General features: G+C 23.1%; 1 protein-coding gene across 1 annotated transcript in view; it reads right to left on the reverse strand.

Moving 5' to 3' along the window:
- Window positions 1-22,749, reverse strand: part of LOC129609328 (sodium-dependent phosphate transporter 1) — a 97,688-nt gene extending 74,939 nt beyond the window's left edge. Inside the window, exon 1 of the mRNA XM_055521295.1 lies at window positions 22,592-22,749. The gene's annotated coding sequence lies outside the window, so the exon portion shown is untranslated. The remainder of the gene's footprint in view (window positions 1-22,591) is intronic.
- Window positions 22,750-23,688: the final 939 nt, after the last annotated feature.

A 23,688-nucleotide genomic window follows, 5' to 3' on the forward strand; every position in this document is an offset into this window, starting at 1 on the left:
ATATGTATGCATAAACATATACACATAAATCGAAATAAAGGAATTGAAAAAGGATAACGTATATAACCCTGAACTTTATAATAACAAAATTTTTTTTTCCATTTCATTTCATCAAAAATATACTTACATTGTATATTATAAAGTTTGTATTGGTATTGGATGATGTCAGTTAAAATTATAAAATGTAATATTATACGAATTTCAATTATGTATATTCGTATAATGGTATAATATAACATTTGTGTATACACAAATGAACAATTTTATATTAAAATTAAATATTATGAATTTAATATTATGAATATTATTTTCAATTTATAATAATATTTAAAATTTATAATATGTATTTAACATGGAAATTGTAAAAGTAAATGTTAATATGTATACAAGTAAGCACGTAAGTAAGCATATATAAGTAAACTGTGTATTTAATTGTACCCTATGCTAATAAATAACAATTGAAGACAACATCCAATAGGTATATTTCAATGTATGTACTCGTATGTATGTATATAGCGCCGGATCTACCATATATACGAGTACAAAGTAAACATATGCAATGGACACCGGAAAACAGGGGCGTACTTATTATGTGCAGTGAGCAAAATTTATTGCATGTTATTTATTGCTTTAAAAGCAGGAAGGCGCACTTTTTTGAAACGGCATACGGCACCGAAAAAGTCAGAACCGGACCTGATATATATATAATACACATACAATTTTATTTTTTATGTTGGGAGGTTCAAATTCTTTGAAAATTTTTTCATATTCAAAAAACTTAAAAATAAAATCAAAATTAAGAAATAAATGACATTTTGAAAATACGAGTACAACAAGAGTACCGCTACCATAAATTTTATCAATTTTTCAATGTCAATTTCATATTTTGAAAAATCTTAAAATAAAAATATAGTAAATGAAATTGTCGTCAATTATTATTTAAATAAAGTTGGGTCAAACTAATAATTTGTATTGTAGCACTTTTCCCTTCAACAAGTTAAACTTCTGCTTTTAAATACAGTCTATTTATACCTATCACACATTCTAAAAATTATTTTCATTGATATACAAAACTCTTTCTAGGATTGCATATATTTAGGATCAACGATTTATGCAGTCTTTGAAATAAAGCAAAAATTAATATAAAGTGGGGTTAACATAATGCTCGATTTTAAGGTTTAATTATGTGAGTTAAGAAAAATAATTATATTTTTTAATGTCATGGAATTTACCGTTAGCTTTTTGTGTTTATAGAAATTTGAAAAAGCTTGCGGTTTCGGAAATATAAGGTGTCAAAAATTCAAATTTTACAAATTTTAAGAGGCAATAACTTGAGAGGGGAAGGAGACGGAAAAAAATTTTCTTGAAACGAAATGAACTATTTGTTAATGTCTAAAAGCCCATAAAATTTCAAGCTTCTACAGGTTGGGGTCTAGAAAATAAACGACATCAAAAATTTGGAAAAAACGGACTTTAGATAACGGTAAATTTGAGCGGCATTTTGTTTTTCTAAAGTTAACCTTTAGTATACCCCGCTAGGGGAAGCAAGCCACTGCCTTTCTGCGTTTGCAAAATTTGAAAAATCCTTATGGTTTCATTGCACTAAATAGTTAAAGAATGGCATTTTTAGGATTTCGGGGGGGTATAATTTCTAAAGGGGGGGAGATAGATAAAAATTTTGTTCTACGAAAATAAGTTTCTAGTAAAACTCTATGTACGTACAAAATTTCAGCTTTCTATCTTCAAGGGTGTAGAAGTTTTGTAAACAGACACACGGACAGACGGACGGACAGAGTGAAACTAATAAGCACTTTTTTTCAAAAATTTTTTGGAAAAGTGCTAATAAAAATAATGTAAAAAAACGTTGTTAAATAAAATTGTGAATGAAAATTAAATGAATAATTGAGTCTTTTAATAATGTACTAATATCTGCATTTCTGTCTATTCAAAAAAAGTTAACATAATGTTCACTCAATCAACTGTAATTATTATAGATAAAAAAATTTTAGGACATTTTGAATTTACTTATATATGTTATAAATAAAATTTTATTACTCAATTAAATTTTGAAATTCATTATACTTCGGGATTTGTTACATAATTAACCTGTATTTTGCTGAAATTTAAATGTCAGCCGAAATTATTGTTATAGCTCTCTGTATCTCATTCTTTCGGTTATGTTTTTTAATAAATTCCCCAAATTTCCTAATGAGATTTCTGTCATTCTTAATTAATCAATAAAAAAATTTTAAACTTTAACTTTGTATACCTATCATTGGAAAAAATCAGATTTCTAATAAGAAAAACAATAATTTGCAAGTTCTTTTACGTGACTTTCAACTTTAAAAAGTATGGCCAACTTTAAATTAATCTACTTACATTTAAAGCCGAAACCATAGCCTGTTTTATTGACTGTATATTTTGGAGCTCTTACTGAAATTGGAAATTTTGTCAAAAGAACCATCAGTTTTTATATTGTATTACAAAAATATTTGATTGGTTGTAGGTGTTACAAATTGAAATTTAGTATATTTCCAGGCGTACTGATGCCTCATAAATCGCCGGATTATTGATAAAATTACCATATCCCTTTTTCGTTTTTCTCAAATTTCAAATATTTTATTCATGAAAAAGAAAATTTTTTTTTTAAATTCTTACAAGTGATTAATTTTTTTTTTTTATTTTTTTTTTCATCATTTACATTTTCTTTTTATTGAGGAAAATTCGACCTACGCACTAAGTGTTTTTTTGTTTTATATTATTTTATTTTCTTTTCGTTTTGTTGATTCCAAAATCTTAATCTACCCATTTAATTATTATGTTTTAACAGTATAACTGTTATTTCAACATACATTTTACATAAGTAAACATAAAACATATAAAATTTTACAATGTTTCGAAAATTTACAAAAAAAAATATTTTATTAAATATTCAGTGAGCATTCAAAATTAAAAGAAATTTTAAATAAATCACAAAAAGAAATCCCAAAGCAAAACTATACTTAATTTCAAAATATGAAATTGTTTATAGTGTTAAACAGGGAAAAAATATATTTCGCTTATACCCAAGAGCATAATCTGCCTGAAGGAAGCAGAAACGCATTAATTATTACTTGTGAGTAAGAAAGATTTGAGAAAAATTAAGCAAAATTTTTGAAAATTTTTGAACAATAGGCGTTAGCGTGATTTCACTGCGTTCCTAACACTTCATTCATCCTCTTTGATACAATAATTGTGTGAATTTGGATAACAAAAGGATAAGAAATCTCTTTAAAAATGTTGATTTTCATTTCCAGTGAGTACAATTTGATTTATTTTAGTCATTATTGGACTTTCTTTTGAGGCTAGAATTGTAGTAGTCACAAATCCTAATAAAATTGGTCACAAATTTTTTTTATACGCATATTATGAAAAATTATTTGAATTTTATTGAAAAATAAATAATAGAGAACGAAAATAAAATTTAATTTGGTTATTAATTGAGTACACAAACACACTCAAATACTCAGTCACCCACTGAATTTTACACATACAAACTTATAACTATATATACATATACATATAACGTACATTTACAGTAATGTTGATTAAAATCAAAGCAATGAAATAAATGTGGTTTTTTTCTCTTCATAAAACAAAAGTTTTATTAAAATTTTTAGGAAAAATTAAATACCTATAATAAGCATTTAGAAAAAAATTAAGTTATTAAAAAGGATTTTTTTTTTATTTAGAACAAATTGAAATCATGGTGAAATTAAAGTGTAGGGAAAATTGTGGTCAAATGTTATAACCATTATTTTTTTGAATTCAAAAGAAGTAAGTTCATTTAAATGTCATAGATAATTTGTCTATTTCGTTAAAACTAAAATAATAGTGACAGGTAGCTGATTATATCACAATTTACAGATCGTTTCTGGACACAGTATTCATAATATTGTGATGCCCTTTTATTAAAAATTTAAAAAATTTTGAAAAGGAATTAGAAAAAGTCATAATTATCGTATAAAATTACAGAGTGTACGTATACAACAAGAATTATGAGAATTGCAAAAAAAAAAAATCATTCACATTTTTAGAAAATTTACCAAAAAAAATTCATTCAAAATACATACATATGTTGTTTGTAATATGGTTTTCAATCAATTATTTACTTACACAGCGGTGTGTATCTAAAAATTTCGATTTGAATCATCAGTATATGATAAATGAACTGATAATTATTTTATATATTTAATTTAGGAAGGACTGCACATTTCGAATTCACAATCAACACCCTAAACTTTAATTCAATCAATTTAATACACGTGTACATACATATCAAAGCCGTTTCTCTGAATTCGAACATAGCCAAATTTTATTTCTTATACATATTTACTTTCGTTCACAAAACAAAGCATATGAATACGGTAAGAACTACATTCATATACGCACTACTTTCATTAGGATTCTGTAACTTATTTGTAAATAATATTAAAATATTTGTAAAACTGTAAAGTAGTTGTAAAACTGTACATTCAATTAAAATAAAACAAAAAAATAACAAACAAGAAACAAAATAAACAAACCAAAAATAACAAAAATTAGAAAGGGAAAAGGAAGCGTCTTCGACATTAATGTCATAATAAATATTGTTACAGTAGTCCATTAAAAAGAAAAATTACAATAAAATAGAAATAAGATAAAAACAAAAAATGAATTTCAAAGGAAAGACGACATGTGGCGGGACGGGCCATTCGTAAGTATACATATTTTATAATCCTATTCGGCTTTTTTTCTTTTGTTGTTGTTTTTATATGATTTTAATGTATTTAAAAACGTTATACAAAATAAACACAATAAATATGTGCGTGTGTGTCATTTGCCGAGCCTAAATTGTCAGTTATTTACATAGCTATATTAATCATCATAACACAATGAATACAATAGCTAAAAAGGCATGTGCGTGTGTGTATATTATACCCAAAAAATGTCCTTGAAAATGTAAGATAATATTGTAAGTAAAAAATAAAATTTTAAACATATGCGATTGACATATTGTTTTTTTTTTTTAGGAATCATATTCAATTTTTCTTAGCAAGCTATGACATGCCTATATTTAATCCTTCCTGTGTATGTATATTTCTTGGAATTATGAAGAATTCGTAATAGAAACAAAAGTATTAAGGATTTACATATTTTTTTTTTTTATTTCATATTGGGAGTTCATAATATGTATCTCTGTTTGTATGTTTATGGTAAGTAATTTTTATAATTCTTGTTTTATTTTTCTTGAATTTGAAGCTATTCTTAAACAATAAATCAATTTTATTTTCATCATAACTGGTAATTGATTAAAATTATATTAGGGTCTAATAACTTTAGAAATATGAACAAGAATACTAAAGATGATTAGATAACCGAAATAATTGCATGGAATCAGAGAACAGTCAATGTTAATATCAATGTCATGTCCGCATTTAAATGCAATTAAATTTTGTGTCAGCTATAAGTATTGTTCAACTCTTTATATATATGTACATATGTATATATGATTAAAAGTATTAGGAATTATTCGAACAAATGATCTCTTGTAAATTTCCAAAAATTAACTTCAATTCATCTAGAATTACATACTTTTGACTAAATATGTATGTATATATATACATTGTCACTTCAAATTTGCTTTAATGCTTTATTACTTAACACACAATTTAGATTTTATAAGTATTAAACAGAATATTGTGGATTATTATACGGTATTACCAGATATTATTAAAATTTAAAAGTTAGCTATATAATTTGGCTTAAATTGACATTTAATCAATACAAAAAAAAAGTAACATATGTATATCACACTTGATATCGAAATTTCAGCAATACCGTAATACTAAACAATTAAACTTATAAAAAGTAAATGCTAAATTGGGTTATAATTTTAAATTGATTTTGCCGTTTCCATTGGTTCCTTTATTGCAACAAATAAATAATTAAATTCAACTCATTTTAGCAATTCAGTAATTAGCATTCATAAGCTGAATCGCTTGTAGTAATATACGGTATTACTGAAACTTCAATGGTAAACGTACAATTTATTACGTTTTTGGATAGCTTAAATAACATTTTAAACAAAAATTAATCTAACTTCAAATTTTAGTAATATCTTGTATTACTGGAACAAATTTATAACATTAAAAGCTTTTCGTGCTAGTGTAAAATTTCAACTTTATTTTATTAGTTTGCATAAATTTCATATTTATTTTCTCAAGATCAATGTACAAAAAATCATTCTATTTCACAATAAAATTTAAAATACTACAAAAATAAATTAGCAATGTTATTCTGGGACATCAAAAGGAAATAAAGGTATACTTGATATATTTTTCTCCTCTTTTTCTTTTCTTTTAAATTAAAATTTAAAATTTAACTATACCGTCTGCGTATAGTTTTTACTATAAAAAAGAAAATAATAAATAGAAAAAACCTGATTTTCATATTAAATTGTAAAAATAAATCTCATACATAGTCAAAATGCAAAAACGTAACAAAAGGAATTAAAAATAAAAGGAATAAAATCATTTTTTTTTTGAAATGGAAATCGCAAAATGAAAAATATGGAAATTTTATTTTTTTTTGTTGACGTTTCTAAGAAAATTCTCAATAGAATTTCATTTACAAAATGTAAAAATGTTTTGATTATATTTTAATTCTCATATTTTCAGCTCTTTTCCAAAGGAAATTTGAAAAAAAGTGGTTATTAGTTTCACTTTGTCCGCCCGTCCGTGTGTTTGTTTACAAAAATTGTAATCATACGATACAAAAATTTTAAAAAAATGTTAACATTTTAATTATTACAATTGAATATTAATATCGTTTTCCTTCTAGACGCCGATTTGTTAGAGTCTGAACTTTTTGACACTAATAATTAATTTATTTCGTTAGAAAGAAAATTTTTCTCCAAACCCATCTCCTCCTAAGAAGTTAATATCTCTCCAGACTCGTAAAATTTGAATTTGCGGTAACTTATATCCCAAATTTCTACGAAACCCAAAAGCTAATTTTTGTTTCAACATTCTTAAAGATCTAATTTAATCATTATGCTAACGGTTCTTTAAATTTTTTGTTTTTACTCATCCGAAATGTATGCAATAAATCGATATATTTAGTAATTTAATGAATATTTTTAAAAGCGGTTTATCAATATTGTTCAAGGCAAAAGTGCTTCTTTGTAAACCATTGGTTTTATCCAACTTTATTTCTTTTTACTTATATTTAAAATTGTTTATGATATTAAAGCGAATTTTTACATAATCCTCAAATACTTATACTTAAAATCTTTCAAATCAAATACAAATTTTCTTTTCGGATGTCATAAAAAACAATAAAAATTAATTTCAATCCCATTATAAATTTAAAAAAAAACTTTTTTTTTTCTGATTTAAAATTATTACGGTTTTTACTATATCATCGAAAATTATCTGATTTATTGAAATAATTATAGTACATTTTATGAGTATGAGTAAAGTACTGCAAAAAAAAATTTTTTTAGATTAGATAAAGAGGAGAACATGTCTAAAGTGTTATACATGAAATGTGTACCCGTATAGGTATACTTATAGGAAATACGGAAAGTAAAAAACAAGCAAAGAAAATAATATTGATAAAAAATTATATAAAAATAATTCAATTAATTAATTAAAAAAAAAATATTTTGAATTATCATCTTAGGCTTTAGTACATTTATATTTATGATTGTGGTGGAAGTACACACTTGTTACTATAAGTAGAACGCTGACAGTGTATTTAGAGTAGGTAGTGCTTTATAAATAATGTTTTTAATATTTTTGTCACCAAAATACATAAGCTCTCTGTAAAAATGTCAAACGATGTTCAAATGATTTTTGCAATGTATTTGAACAATTTGGTGATGATAGGGTCCCAGGTCGCTTTTAAGGAAAATGAAAATTAACCTAAAAATTATTAATAATTTTAGTCTGTGCCATGCGTTTGTTACTGTAACCCTGTTTAATATGCAATCACCCTAAGACTAAGTTAAGAAAACAAAATTATGACGTTCAGCACTTTAAACTGCAAATAATTTTTTATCGCATTTATAAATTTTGTAGTCTGTTGTAAATTTCGTTATGCGATAAATTACTTAATAATTTAAACATATTGCATTAAAAATAATTAATATAAATTAATTAAAGTCACTTTGTTATTTTTAATTTATAATGACAAATAAATATTTCAACTTTTGCTTATTAAACTCAACCGTGTATTTACACACAAACATACGTACGCGTGATTTATTCAAAAATTTCATTACAACTTGACTTGTATAAGTAGTTTCTAATCACACGTAGAATGTAAAAATGTCACGTGCTGTTCTTGTTCTGATGATATTGTATATATAAAAATATTTTAATTATATAATTATTACAATTCTATCTTCTTTAATATATTATTATAAATTTTAATTAAGTTTACAATATCATTGTAAATTATTTAATAATAATTGCCTTATAGTTCTTATAAATTAATTAGTTTTTGAATTTAATTTATATACTTTATTATAAATTATTTATACAACACAGTGATTTGCAAAAATAATTTATGAACCGAAATATACTTATAATATATTAGATGATTCAAGTACTTATAGTCAATGTCCGATTGCAGTTTAATATCGTAAATTGACTAATTTTCTGACAGTATAATATGTAAGGAATTATGCAAATCAAAAAAAACTAGAAAAAATTATAAAAAAATAAGAGTTAATCTAACTTATATTATGAAAAAACAATAAGTACTTATTGTTCATAAAATGAGAAAATAAAATTTTCTAATAAAACATGCAAAAATTTATAAAATTTTAATTATATTAAGGTTAAGAACTGAAAAAAAAAAGATGAATATGAAGGTTATAATAATTTCCCAAGAATTGTTTATAAAAATAAATATTTTGAATGTTATAATGTAAAACTTGGATAATTTATTTCGTTGTAGATTGCAGATTTTCAAGGATAGTGAATGGAGTAAGAGGACATCTTCCCTTAAACCGCCATCATTTTCCACTTATTGTAGTATCCCTACGTTCCCGTCTCTTCCCGAATATTACGACGCCATACATCCACTACCGAGCGGTCGCAAAGGATGTGTCATTGTTTTCACAAAATCTGCACCACATGGAACGCAATTTTCCCAGCTTATACAGGTGATATTTTACCAGTTTCCAACCAACCCTAACAACTTTTTACTTTGGGAAACTTGGGATTTTGGGTAAACTACCATTATTTAAACTCATAAATCTGAACTAATAGGAACTAATAGGAAGATGACAATAAATCCAATGTTTACTTTACACTCAAACCAAAAAAAAAATTTTTTTAACACTAATGATTCTGATAGTGTCATTTTTAACACTAGTAATTCTGATAATAATTTTCTACCTATTTCTCAATTAATTGTTATACAAAATCTAAAATAAGTAAATACGCAATTCAAATGTTGTTTGACTTATATAAAGTGTCTTATTTTCGAAATCATACAATACTTATAATTTAAGTAGTATCATTTTTCAATTTAGAATCGTAAATAATTAGATGACACTTTAGCCCGCACAAGAAAGTATAGTTACAACAAATGCTTATAAACAGAATTCTTATTGTTATCAATTATCACTTCAAATTTGAAGGGATCACAGTATTTTGCAACATAAGTTAAAAATTACATAAAGAAATAAAAATATTGTATAAACTTACACAATTTATTGAATTTATTGTTGAAATTTTTAATAATTAGCACTCTTACACTTTGATAATTTTTTATAAAAACTTTGCAATAAATTATTAATTAAAATGAAAATTTTTTCACAAATTTTTTAATGTGTATGTTTGTATTATAATTTTTTGTTTTACAAATAAATAATTAATAATTTTTAAATTAATTTAATAAAAATAATTTTCAATAAATAATATTAAAATAAATAAAATAATTTAATAACAAAATATTCAATAATAAGCGTAAAATATTTAATTTTTTCAAATATTTTTAAAACGAGTATTAAATTAAAAAAACAAAGTTTTTTAATTAAAAATTTTTATACCGTTATTAATTATAATTTAAAAGTGTCTGTTTACCGTAGAGTTAAATTAAGAACTAAATTAATTTTGAAATAGAAAAAATCTATATAAGATTAAAAATACAAAAAATACAAAAACAGAATAATAAAAACAATAAAACAAAAATATACATAAATAATAACCAACAACAAAATATTTCCAGACTTACTTAAGTGAGTACGAATAATTTTTAAGAACTTTGAACACAATAATTCTAAAACAACATTAGTCATAATAAAATTTCAAAAGAATATCATAAAAAAAAAAACAAAAACAAAATTAAAATTCATTGAAAAGATAAATATTAGAATATATTATTATACAAATATACACACACATACTGCACATATATATACCTGTAAAATGTGCTTATGTGCATACTCTGTAATGTTATATGTAAAAAAAAAACATGTTATAAATTACTTGTTGAATAATTTGAAAAAGAAATTTTATATAAATTAATTATTTAGAAATGCATAATTTAATTTTGTAAAATGTTAAATATAGGAAATACCTAGATTTGGAACAAAAAATTTTAAATTATAACTGTATACCTATTAGGTTTTTATGTAGTAGAAATAAATATTGCCATACTATATTAAATTTTAAAGCATAAAAACACAATAAATAATATTATTTACTCGTACATGCTAGGTGTCGTGTCGTATCTTGTATTCCGAATTATTTTCGAACTTTTATATTTTATTTTAAAAATTCCATATAATGGAGTTAGATAATACCGTCAAATTGATTGTCATTTAAGTATATAGTGAATTAATTTTAGTTTAACACTTATTGAAATTATAAAAAGAAAACAGAATGCTTTCGTCCACTTTATTAAGAATTTATTAATCGATTCAATAATTTCGGATTTTACCAAATTAGTTTTAGTCAGGCTCTTGGAAATAAACCTGTTAATACATGCATCATATTGATTTTAAATTTTAATACTTATTATTTTTAATTCATTTTAGAAATCGTTTGGGTACATTTGACGAGGAAGACTGATTAATGGTTATTAATATGAATAACCAATAAGTATTATTCAATTTAAAAAATTAAGTTTAATTTTTTAAAAAAGTTTCAATAAATCAGAACTCAAGGGGTGAAAAAACAAAACAATAAATTTTAATTAAAAACTGCAAATCAATTCAAAAATTATAATAAGGGAGGGCATGAACTCAGAGTCGAAGATTCGAAGTTTCAAGACTTTTTAAATTCAGGAGTCGGAATAAATATCGGAATCAAAAATTTACTCCGAAAATTATTCCGATATTGAAAATGAATTTGGGAATGAGAGTTAAAAATTGGAATTAGAATCAGATTTTGAGTTGGAATGAAACCAGAACCAGAATCAAAATATGAAAAATAAATTTTTAATCAGATTCGGAGTTGAAAATCCGAATTTTTTGGTCGAATTTGCAACCCAGATTCTAAAATTTTTTTTTTGGAATAACTCAAATTTCAAAAACAACACTATTACATCATGCACAAGAAAAGTTCGATAATACGAAAGGAAATAGTATTCTGATATATGTTTTGGAATCATAATTTGTATTTGGATACTAAGATGCAAAATTGATTTTTAAATATTTCTAAATAGTAAGATACGTATAATTACAGATATAAAACCAGTTTTCACAAATATTTAAATTTATTATAATAATTAATAAATTACTTAATAAAATTTAGTTTAGTTATTGTAAGCCACCGGTAATGCGAATGACATGCATGTATGCATCTACATAAAATTTAATGATAAAGCTTTCAATTAAATTAGCTTTGATAAAAATTACAACTATGATAAGTTTTTCTATTTCTTTATATGTATATATATATATATGAATTTATTAAATGCATTTAAATATTTAAATATCAATAAATTTAATGAAAGTAATTAATTATTAAATTCAAATGAAAAATGAAACTGCGAAAAAAAACGGATTAAAATATAAAATGAAAAGAATTCAAGAATTCAATTTGAACATATTTTTTTACAAAGTTATATATATATATATATATATATACATATATATGTAACGTACATGTTTATTTAAAGTTTAATAACAAATTGCAGTTATCTGGCATCTATGGAAATTGTTATGTGTATGTATAAAAGTTTTTACACTTAAACGTGATCAAAATTCATTTATACATGTTTTTTTTGTTATTTTAGCTTTAATAGTAATTAATTAAAAAAAAAAAAACAATTTTTGAATTTAATAAAAATTTATTATTAAAGGAATCCCCCTACATTATCTTTTTATTTAATTTTATTGAATTCATTAACTATAATTTTAATTAAAAGTTATTTTCAAAGAAATTTTGTTATTTGAATTGACCTATGTTATACCCTGTATTCAAAATAAATGATATTGGTAGTGAGTATAGTGTTACCAATATAAAGAATCTACTTAATGAATTTGAAGTAAACTTCTTGATTATTATATTATTGGCCTAGTTAAAAAACATATTAAACTTATATTGTTAAATTAAACGCGTTAAATCTTCATTTTGGTGAAAAATCAACAAGAATTTAATCACAAATTCTCATAAAACAAGTGATTATTATAAAATACCCAATATTTTTAGAACAAAATCAATAACTGATCATTAAATGGCATGATGTACATACATAGGGTATATAAGTAGAAATAATAAAAAAAAATTTCTTTGAAATATAATTAAATTCAATTAAAAATTGAATTTTTCCAATGTAGGTGTTGCATCTTTTTAAGAAAAACAAAATGTCAAAGCTGTTAATACTAAAAAACAAAAACAATGCAATAAAAATTCAATTTGTTTTCATTACCTACTTAAAATAAAATAAATGTTTGTATATATATAAGTATGTATATATAAGTTAGTAACTTTTATATAAATTGATATTTTTAAATTTTTTAACAAGAATTTGAAGAAAAACAAATTTATTAATCTATATATTTTCAATTTGTAGGAATTTAAAAAAAAAAACATGCTATCATTTAAGTATTAATAATAAGAAAAAGACAGTCTGGATATGGACGGAACAATATGCAACGCAACAACGAATTTATAGCCATGCAACAGCGTTTGCAACGAAGCGTTGTAAATGATCCTTAAAGAGACTACTTATAGAAAAGCTCAGCATAAAAACTGAGTTCTGAAGAACGTTGGCTCATTTAGATGACACTTTCAACAATTTATTTAACTGATGAAACTCCATAGTATACTTTGATATTCTCATTCGAATTACTTATATATTTCAAAAATTGTAAATTACTAGCGCCTGAATGCAGACAATTAAAAGTTATATTAACCTAAAATAATATGTAATAACATTACAAAATATCATTAACAAAACACGCAAGAGTTATTTCGAAACAGTGAAGTACATAGTATTTGGAGTACCATTCAAATAATTTCTCTTAAATTCATTATCTACATAAAATAATAAAATATCAGAAATGGGTAATTTATGATGCAAAATGCAAAATATTTCATGGTATTCGATTTACCAATGCATTAAAACAAATTATTAAATATTTAAATAAATATTTTAATTTAATTTACTAATTACTTAACATTTTTCACTATAAAAATTGAAAATATATGTATCCTTGTGAAATCCTTTTGAAGAATAATAGTTTAGCGCGAAAATATTTTGAAAATTAGAAAAATAGTAAAAATAATTTAAGCTTATCGAGGAAATGCCATATTACAATATTAAAGCATTGACTACAATTATTAATAAGTTATTAAAATTTAATTACTAAATTGAATACCATTGAAATTACCATCCGGTTTAATTTTATATCAACTATTATAATATATTAAGCAATATTATAATATTAAAATTGCAATAATTTTTAAAAAATCATAATGAAATTATTAATAAAAATTTTAAATGACCTTAGTTTTTTACACCAATTAATAAAAAAACTTAAGGCATTCTGATAACGTCATAATAATTAAAAATTATTAAAAAATAAAATATTATTATTTGTCATGGCAGTCATCATCACTGTATCCACAACACTCATACTTTCTGAATATTCACATACATGACTCAAATTCAAAATTATTAAATTTCTATACACACAAGAATAATAAAAAACGTTGAAGAGTTTGCACGATTCTTTAAGATTTATTATTTGCGCTACCTTAAAAAAAAAAAATAACACAAAAAAGAGAGCACATGTTTTAATGAGGTCAAAATATTTTCATCGTCGTCACGTGAAACTTTTCATTTTTTAGACACAAGTACCTACATAACATACATACATACATATATACATTCGTATGTTCTCACACATTATATTTATTGATTTTTAGTCAAATCATTTGAATAAAATCAATGATTTTTTTTTTTACAAAATCACTGTTATCATTCAGTGATACCAACTCATGTTATTTAAAAAGAACAATAATAACAGTAGAAATTGTTCTTGTAAATATCAGCAACTAATTAAATGACAGTCAAATGCAATTTTAAATTTATTAAGTAGCTTATTCGTATATGTACAATTTTGAGAATACTAAGTCGATTATTTAATTAGCAATTTTTACAATTTTGTAACTGCCGATACTGATTTAAAGGGTTCTAGATATTACCAAATGTTATCAAAATATACTAATTATAACATGTGATTACTTAACAGACTCAAGCGATTATGAAAAAGAAATTTCAATTATACTCTAAATATTACGTCATAAAGGGGAAAATTGTAGGAAGTATTATATAGAAATTATTGTAACAAGTATTTAAATTAAAAGGCAATTTAGTAGATTATGAAATAAAGGTAGTTCAGATATAAGTTTTAATAGTTTTACTAACTAGTGATGGTAAAAATATTTTTATTAAATATGAAATTGGGAGTATCGAAATTCATTAGCACAATATAGTTAATTGAGCCTTTTTATAAAATTACAATAAATTGTAAAATTTCTAGCAATTTAAATTGAAATATGTATTTAATATGTTTGCTTTTCAGGAAACTTTTATACGGGGGAAAAAAAATTGTTCAGCTTTTGAAAGAATTTATAATTTTATTTAAAAGAAACTCAGAATAAAGTAGAATTTTCGTGTTCTTTATGAGAACACAAGGCAAATCGATGAGAATTTTTGTTATATTTTGTAAACTGTTATACATTTAACATATAAAAAATTTTCCAAATTTTAAAATTAACAGTCCGCATGTACTTATACGAGTATATATATATATATATGAACATATTAAATTTCAAGTAAAATTCTACCAAATATTTTTGGAAAATAAATTCTGAAATAATTTGAACAGAATTATTGTTTTTCAATATACATACATCCACTTTTATACTCTATAATAATTCTATACAGGTAATGTACAGTAGAACCTTTATAAGGGGACGATTCAAGATCGAAAATAAAATGGTCATCAAATGAATATTGTGTTGGCCCGCCTATATATAGAAAAAAAAATTATTTTCTTTTATATACTAAGAAGCTTACAAGATTTTGTTTTTTGTATTTACGTTTATTACTTGCCCACATTACATAATATATTTTTCGAAGTTTGTTTAAACCTTTTGTTACTGGTCCATGTGGAGTACATTTTAATATTAAGAGAGAAAATAGTGGCCATCTTGCAAATTATGGTGTAAGTCTCAGACTTTTTATGAAAAGAAGTATTATTCTTTAGAAAAACGTGACTTAGTTAAAATTGAATAAAAATCTTATCAGCTTTCGCTATAATGTTGACAATAAATAGAGGTTTTACTGCACATATATGTATATGTGTGTGTATGCACATAATTTATGTCTGAAATTATGAAAGCATGATAAAACACAGCGTTTTTTTTTATCTTATTTACCTTTTCACTCTGATAGTTTCCTGAAGAATTTTTTTGTTTGTTTTTGGTTTTTTTTTTTTTGGCGAATAAATGCGATTTTATAAAAACAGGTAGTTTTTTTTTGTTTTAAGGTATTTATTCTGGAAATTGGCGACAGAAAAAAATTGTATGATACTTAAAACTTATCACAAAAAAAAAATGCATATCTATGGAAAGGAATTAAAGTAATTTAAGAAGCAAAAAAAAAAAACAAGAAAAAATAAAAAATTTATAAAATCACAATAATTATAAATCTGGAAATGGGTGTGGAAGAGTTGGTTGATAGTGGATTTTTCTTGTTAAAAAGAGACCTACTCATATTATGTATATATTGGCGTTCTTTTATCAATTATGTTGTTTTTATCAATTTGATTTTTCAATGTATATGTAAAATATACAGCCGAGGCAATGTGTACGCATACAACTTAAATATGAAAGTATGTGTTTTGTACGAAGAATTTCGTATGGTTCAATTATTAAGGCGAAAACAAACTTATTTGCGACTTCTTATTTGTATTGAAAAAAATACATTATGTATTTTAAAAGTGAAAAAGTGAAGATCACTAATGAAAACACATGTAAGTATGTATGTATGTAGATAAAAATGAGAATCGAAAAATATTGGCGCACGCACGTGAAAAACCAAGTATATTTTTTAATGTCGTTCTTGTACTTGTCATATACAATTTAAACAAACTATAATAACGTAGTTTAGAATTTATTTTGGAAAATTGAAAAATTACAATATAAATACAAAAAATTAAATCATATTATTCTTTATAAACATATAATTATGAAAATTACTAAATGAGATGCAAAAATTAATAATAACAATAACAAATCAGATGCCAACTCTTACATCATCCTGTAGAACAAGACATTTAAAATAATGTCGTGTTCAGCATGTCCAGCATGTCCGCTGAATAAGACATTATTTCACAAGATAAAATATAACTTTAATTAACATCAACGGATTTATAAATGTAGAGTATTAGCCTATTGGAAACTACACACATATTTTAAGACACTATCTTCATTTTGAAGATAGTGTCTTAAAATCGACCCCGCATCTTCATTGTTTTAATATTTTCCAAAAAATTTAAAATCTTAAATTTAACATGGTATTTAGACACATGCTTCCCTAGTATAATTATAATTAAAAAATTAAAATTTCTTCCTATATCAATAAAAATGTGGCTAGTAATAACAACCTACATATATTATACTATCTCTTCAACGACGACATCTATTATTATAAAAACATATAACAACATTTTAAATATAACAACTTTTCATAGGTATAATATGACACGTTTTTAAAAATTAATGAAGAATTCAACAAGACAATTAAAAAATATATTTTTACCTAAACAAATTCTTAAGTTCTCATGTTTTCAATCAAATTAAATTACACCAATGCGAATACAAAATATTAAAAATTTATGCAAAAATATCACAATATTATTATTTAAAGCAGCTTTAAACATAATACCCACATTATAATATTGATTTTTTGTTCCTGTTTTTTAAAGGATATGCGAAAATAATAATAATAAAAAAAAAAATTATGTATAAAGGCCAAGGTGGCAATAACAATAAAAAGGCAGAAAAGAATATGAAAAACAATTAAATATAAATATGTATGTATGTAAATATTAAAGTAGGCAACCATATAAAAGTGTACCTTTGTAAATCTCTAACAGACTTAGTAGAACATTCTAAATTCAAAATATGTATGCATGTTTGTATTAAACATAACATGTATTTTCAGAAATGTAAGTAAATGGGGTGCTGAAAACACAAAAAACAAAAAAAAATAAAACGAATGAAAATTATGAAAAAACGTAATTGAATAAACAAATTCTTTGTAAAGTAGCACATTTCCTTATAAAAAAAAATTATATCAGAAATTACATAATATCTGTTATATTCGAAGCTGGTGAGTGATTGAAAAATTAAAATGATTTTCCATAAAAATTGCTTGTTGTTTCATTATTACTTGTTGCATATATTTAGGAGAAATTATTAAATTTTTTTTTTATTTCGCAGTAATGTTTTTAAACACATTCAACATGTTTTCACTGGAAAACTATGAGAGATAGAAGAAAATGTTATACGGTTTAATTTTAACCTCTCATTGAAGCCCATCGAAAAAAAAAATAACATAAATTTTCGAGAAATTTCGAGTTTTTTTATAAAAAAATTTCAAAAAAAAAAAAGAACGAAAATTGTTACTTTGAATTGTAGCTTTATCTGGAAAACTATAGCTCAAATCTAATTGATTGTAAGACTGAAAATGAAGAAAAACTAATTACCTATAAACAAAGACCCCAATAGTTACAGTATGTCAAAATTTAAAGCATTTACTAATACGGAAGAGAAAAACTGGAATCTTTTTTTTTCACTCGCTGTAGCCCGAAAACGGATATATCTGAATCCATAAAATTTTTTGTTGGACAATTATCAAATAATCATTCCTATGCGGAAGAACGTCTATAATAACAAATTATTGAATTTAACTGCTTTTTAAAAAATACAGTCTCTTTGAGTCAAAAGGAAATTTCAAGCTAAAATTATTCCTTCAAATAATAATTTTTTTTTTGGGAGGATTCTTTTAGACCTTTTAGGAGATTATTACTTGAGGAAAACGATTTAAAATTTCAAATTTCTATCGTTACATATTCAAGCATAGATGAAGAGACACGGCAGGACAATACAGTAAAATTAATAAGCACATTTCTCTTATCAATTTTATTAAAAATCTGTTAAAAAAAAACATCAATTGGGAATTTATAAATTCTCAGCTTTCATTAAAAATATAAGTAGGTAAATATACACATGTATATCCATGCATATATTCATGTATACATATTGTATGTATATAAAATTGTGGTATTTATTTTAATCATATATAGACAATCGCTTTGAAAAAAAACCCTAAAAATCTAATATATTAATTTTATAGAAAATATAAAATTTGTACATATTTACATAAATATATGTATATATATATATATATGAACATTATTATAACAATATAAGAATTGTTATACTTTTACCTCTCTACTCTCATATAACTTTTCTTTTTCTTTCTTTTATAAAATGAAAACATCCATAAAAAAACAAAAACGAAAATTTAATAAAAAAAAAAATCTGAAAACACGTGCCATGCTGATGATGATGTTACAACAACAATATATATATATATATATTTTATATATATATATATATATATATATATATATATATATATATATATACACAAACGTCTATATATTTATACAGATTTTGCTACAAACATACATTTCTGTATGTACAATGTGGATATTCGATAATATAATAGGTATAAGCATGTATTAACGCAGGTTCGTTAGGAATGCACATAGGTACTTGTATTAAAATTGTAAATGGATAAAAATAAAAAAAAAAAAAACAAGAATTTAAAATTTTTTATATTGAACAAATTCACAAATATATTATATATACACAAACGTATATACACATGTATATGAATTTATGAATGCATGAACTCGTGGTTTTGAAGTAGGTACAGTTTTTTCATTAAATATAAATTATACATACTATGTATGTATATAGAAAGTTACACACATAGATACTTACATAAGTAGGAATGTTACACATATGTATTTTGAAGTCTAAATGTAGAATTGAACTAGAATTCTTTTGTTTTTGTTTTTAATAAAAATCGAAGTTTATCTTAATTACTTACATATTTATTTTTAAATTATCTTGTATTCTAGACTAAGATATAGGTTCCAACTACTTATATTAGTTTAATGACATGCGATTGTATCTGTTATTATAATTCAATATATACCTAATACGCCAAAGAAGAAATAATGAAATCATACAATCTTAAAAATGCAATTTTAAATTGGTCATCAAAAATATTGAAATTGTAAAAACTGTTTATTCACTTTTATTTATTGTAAAATTTTCAGATCTAGGATGAATATTTTTATGGTTAACACAAATATTTGCAATAAGCGCATTAGAAAATTTAAATAAACGCATTATTGCAAAATAATAACTTGAAAACACAATACTATAAAAACATTACATATTGAATAGGCAATAAGATTTCTAACTATTCTATAAAATCAAAACATTTCATATGATTTAAATGACCTACTCATACAATTTTGCTATGCTACAAAAAATTAACCATGTTTGTTAACAAATTAGGTAAATGAACACAAATGTAGTGCAGTTTCCCTAAATATCGCGATATTTATACTCGTATATAGTACAAAATTTTTTTAGTACAATAGTTTAACAAAATTCTATATAAGCACTCATATTTCGTCTGTTAAACGAGCGTAGCACTTGAGGTAATGGGATATTATACAAAGACACTAAAGCTTTCTGTATGGAATTTGAAATTTTAAAGTCGGTTTTATTCAAAAAATTAGAAACTGTATCTAACAGAATGTAAGTCAAGAATTAAGTTATGTATTTGTAAACTTATTAAAGGAATCGACAAGAAATTTTAAGATATTTGAGTATTGCACAAATACTTCAAAACGATTTTATTTTATTATTCTCGCTTACATCTTATTAAATAAATTATCAATATTGCTCTATCATCGTCGAAATATACTGGTTAAAACCAAATCATTAAAACATCATTTATTCATTCTGCATCTACAGTTTACAATATCTATGCTTATAAAAAAGAAATCCAGTTCAATCAAGATTGAAAAATGAAATGTTCAAATACTTATTTGTTAGTTATTTTACAAAATTTCATAGAAAAACAATTTTGTAAAAAAAAAAACAATAGCGGTAATATAAATTAAATATTTATTTATGTGAATATTAACCTACTGGTTATAGATACATGTATAACAAGTACGAAATATAACGATGAATAATGGTTATAATTACAAAAAACATTTTTAAATAGAAAGTTAATTAATTTTGTAGTTTGAAATTACATACACATTTGTACAATAGCATTTAAATTCGAATAGAAGCACAAATGTGCGAATCAACAATTAATTTACAAACTCAATTGTGTCCATATTACAAATTAATTATTTAAATCTCTAAAACATGGACTGGCCGATATTTTGTTGGATATTTTGAAGTTTATTGACTGGTCAATCAGTTTATTCGAGTTTATGTGCAATTTTTCTAATAAAATAAAATAATAGTTTTTTATCATCCAATTTCAGCCAGGTTAAATAATTTTACCTAACATTACATAATAATTTAACCAAGCCATTGAAAATAATACCGGCTGAAATGAAGAACTTTTATTATTCCAATACTAACCGGTATTTTTACATTTACAAATTTTTTATAGGGATATTTAATCAAAAAAGCAGGTTAAGAGCTAAGTGTAGATACCAAAATTTTAAAGTTATTTTAGAATTTATCGACTTTTTTTTTAATTAAAAAGTATCATGTTGGTCAGAAAGTATCATCAAAAAGAATTTGTACTATTTTAATTTCTTTTTGTTGTATTAAGAATCTTACAGCCACTACTCCAAAATAATTTTAAATTTCTTCAATATAAATCATATAAAATCACCTAAAATATAAATATAATAAAAAAAATTAAGTAAATATTAAAAAAATCACATATGAATGAAATTAATATTCATAAAATATAATTTATATTATCACAAAGTAGATATTTATCGTAGGATAATGATAATAAATTTCAAATGGAATTTCATCATCATGACAACATTTTAATAATCATAATCATATTGTATCAAGAACAAAAGATCTTGTATTTTGTAAGGTTAAAATTTATACTGCTTCTATATTCTGTACACATTTTCTTAAGTAACACTAGTATTTAAGTAGTTAGATGTCTACTTAATTGTAAAGTGATATGATTTAATTAAAAAAAAATAGGCTAGGTTTAACTATGTATGAACCCTCATCAAAATTTAAGCAATAAAAATATCAAGGTATTTACTATAATTGTAAGTATATGGGGATGATTCTAGAATAATATTTAATTATGTATATTAAAATTATCTATATACATAAATATATTTTAGGTATACATATATGTACATATATAAAAATTTTATACTTCATAGAATTTGTAAAAAAAAATACTTGAAAATTTTTTGAACAATGTAAAATTCTTCATCTTCATAAGTTTTTTGTAATAAAAAAATTATTCACTGTTTACAAAACACTAAACACACTTAAAAAACGTCATCTTTTTAGGAAAAAAAAAAGAGCAACAAAATAATAAAAAAAAAAGGAACAAAAAAAAAGTCCACATTATTTTTTTTTTTTCTTTTTTGAAATTTTTATGACAATTGGCAAGCATTTTTTTTTTATTTCATATTTACTTAAAAAAAAACTGACCAGAGAAATCTAAAATTAATTATAATTTAAATTTATTCTTTTTTTTTTCAATTATTTTAACAATTAACCACTAGAGAATGCAAACAATAAAAAAAAAATGATTTTTCACTATTTTTCACATGTCCTCGTTTTCCATTTTTACATTTTTCTTCTTTTTATATAACTTTAAATTCTTATTATAATTTGGACATTTTTCTAATATAAAACACAATTTTTTTAATATTTTAATTATTTTCCTTAAATTTTATAATAAAAAACAAGTAAAAAATTATAATTTCACTTACTTAAATTGAATTTTTGTAAAATGAAAAAATTTTTCAGCGAAAATTTTTTCTCCAGATTTTTACTCAATGACGAATACTTTGCAAATGTTGTTTTGCGCAACGTAAACGCACATTTATATGAAAAGAAAAAATGTGTTTTTTTTCTCTTCTTTTTTTTCTTTTTTTTGTTTTTTATGCCTTTTTTTATTTCTTTTGCAAATGCTTGTTCGTTTTTTTTTTGTTTTTTATTACTCCGCTAAAAAAAACTGTCAAAAATGTCAACACTTTTTTTTTTTTTTATTTAAAACTTTATATGTACATAAATAAAAAATAATTTATTAAAATGATAGTAAAAAATTCTAGTTATTAAAATAGAAAAAAATTAAATTAAAAATAAATAAATTTTTATTTTATTTGCATTTATTTTGAAATCAACATGTTTTTTTTTGACTATAATGCTAAAAGAAAATTTACTGTTTGTTTACAGTAGCCAAAAAACCATATTAATTTGACCCGGGAATCATTTATTTGAGGTTATGTTTAGAAATTTTTTTTATTTGAATGTGTGGTGGTTAAAAGAAAAGAAAAAAAAAAGGTGTGTTGGTTTATTTACGGAATATGCGCCGATGTTTCATGAAGAGGAATATGACGTTTACTACAGCGCCAGTGGTGTTTAAAAATTAAATACCAATAAACAAAGTATTAAAAAAATGCTGTGAATTTTCAAGATCAAATAAGTAAATTTGGTGGTTAATATCTTTATATGTAGTTTATTTTCTTTTTGGGGGCCAAATTTTCAGAACGATCATTCTACTTCTTGTCCAATAAATAAATTTCAACTATTATAAATTGATATTTTGCGTATTTTTAATTGATAATTTCGATAATATGTACATACATTTAAACTTATTTCATATTCCCGGATTTTAAAATTGTATTTATGATAAAAAAAAAAATGGGGCAATAAATTGTTTAAAATAAAGTAATTTATGAGTCTTTTTATTAATAAAATGCTCCAATGATAAATTGTTCCGAGTTTATAATAGACGTACTGGTTCAATAGAATGGTAGGAGATCTCTTCGTATTTCTCTAACGGAAATTAAGAATTTTTCGTAAA

Source organism: Condylostylus longicornis, unplaced genomic scaffold (assembly GCF_029603195.1).
Source record: "Condylostylus longicornis isolate FDR11 unplaced genomic scaffold, ASM2960319v2 ptg000038l, whole genome shotgun sequence".
In the NCBI taxonomy this organism is placed as follows: domain Eukaryota; kingdom Metazoa; phylum Arthropoda; class Insecta; order Diptera; family Dolichopodidae; genus Condylostylus; species Condylostylus longicornis.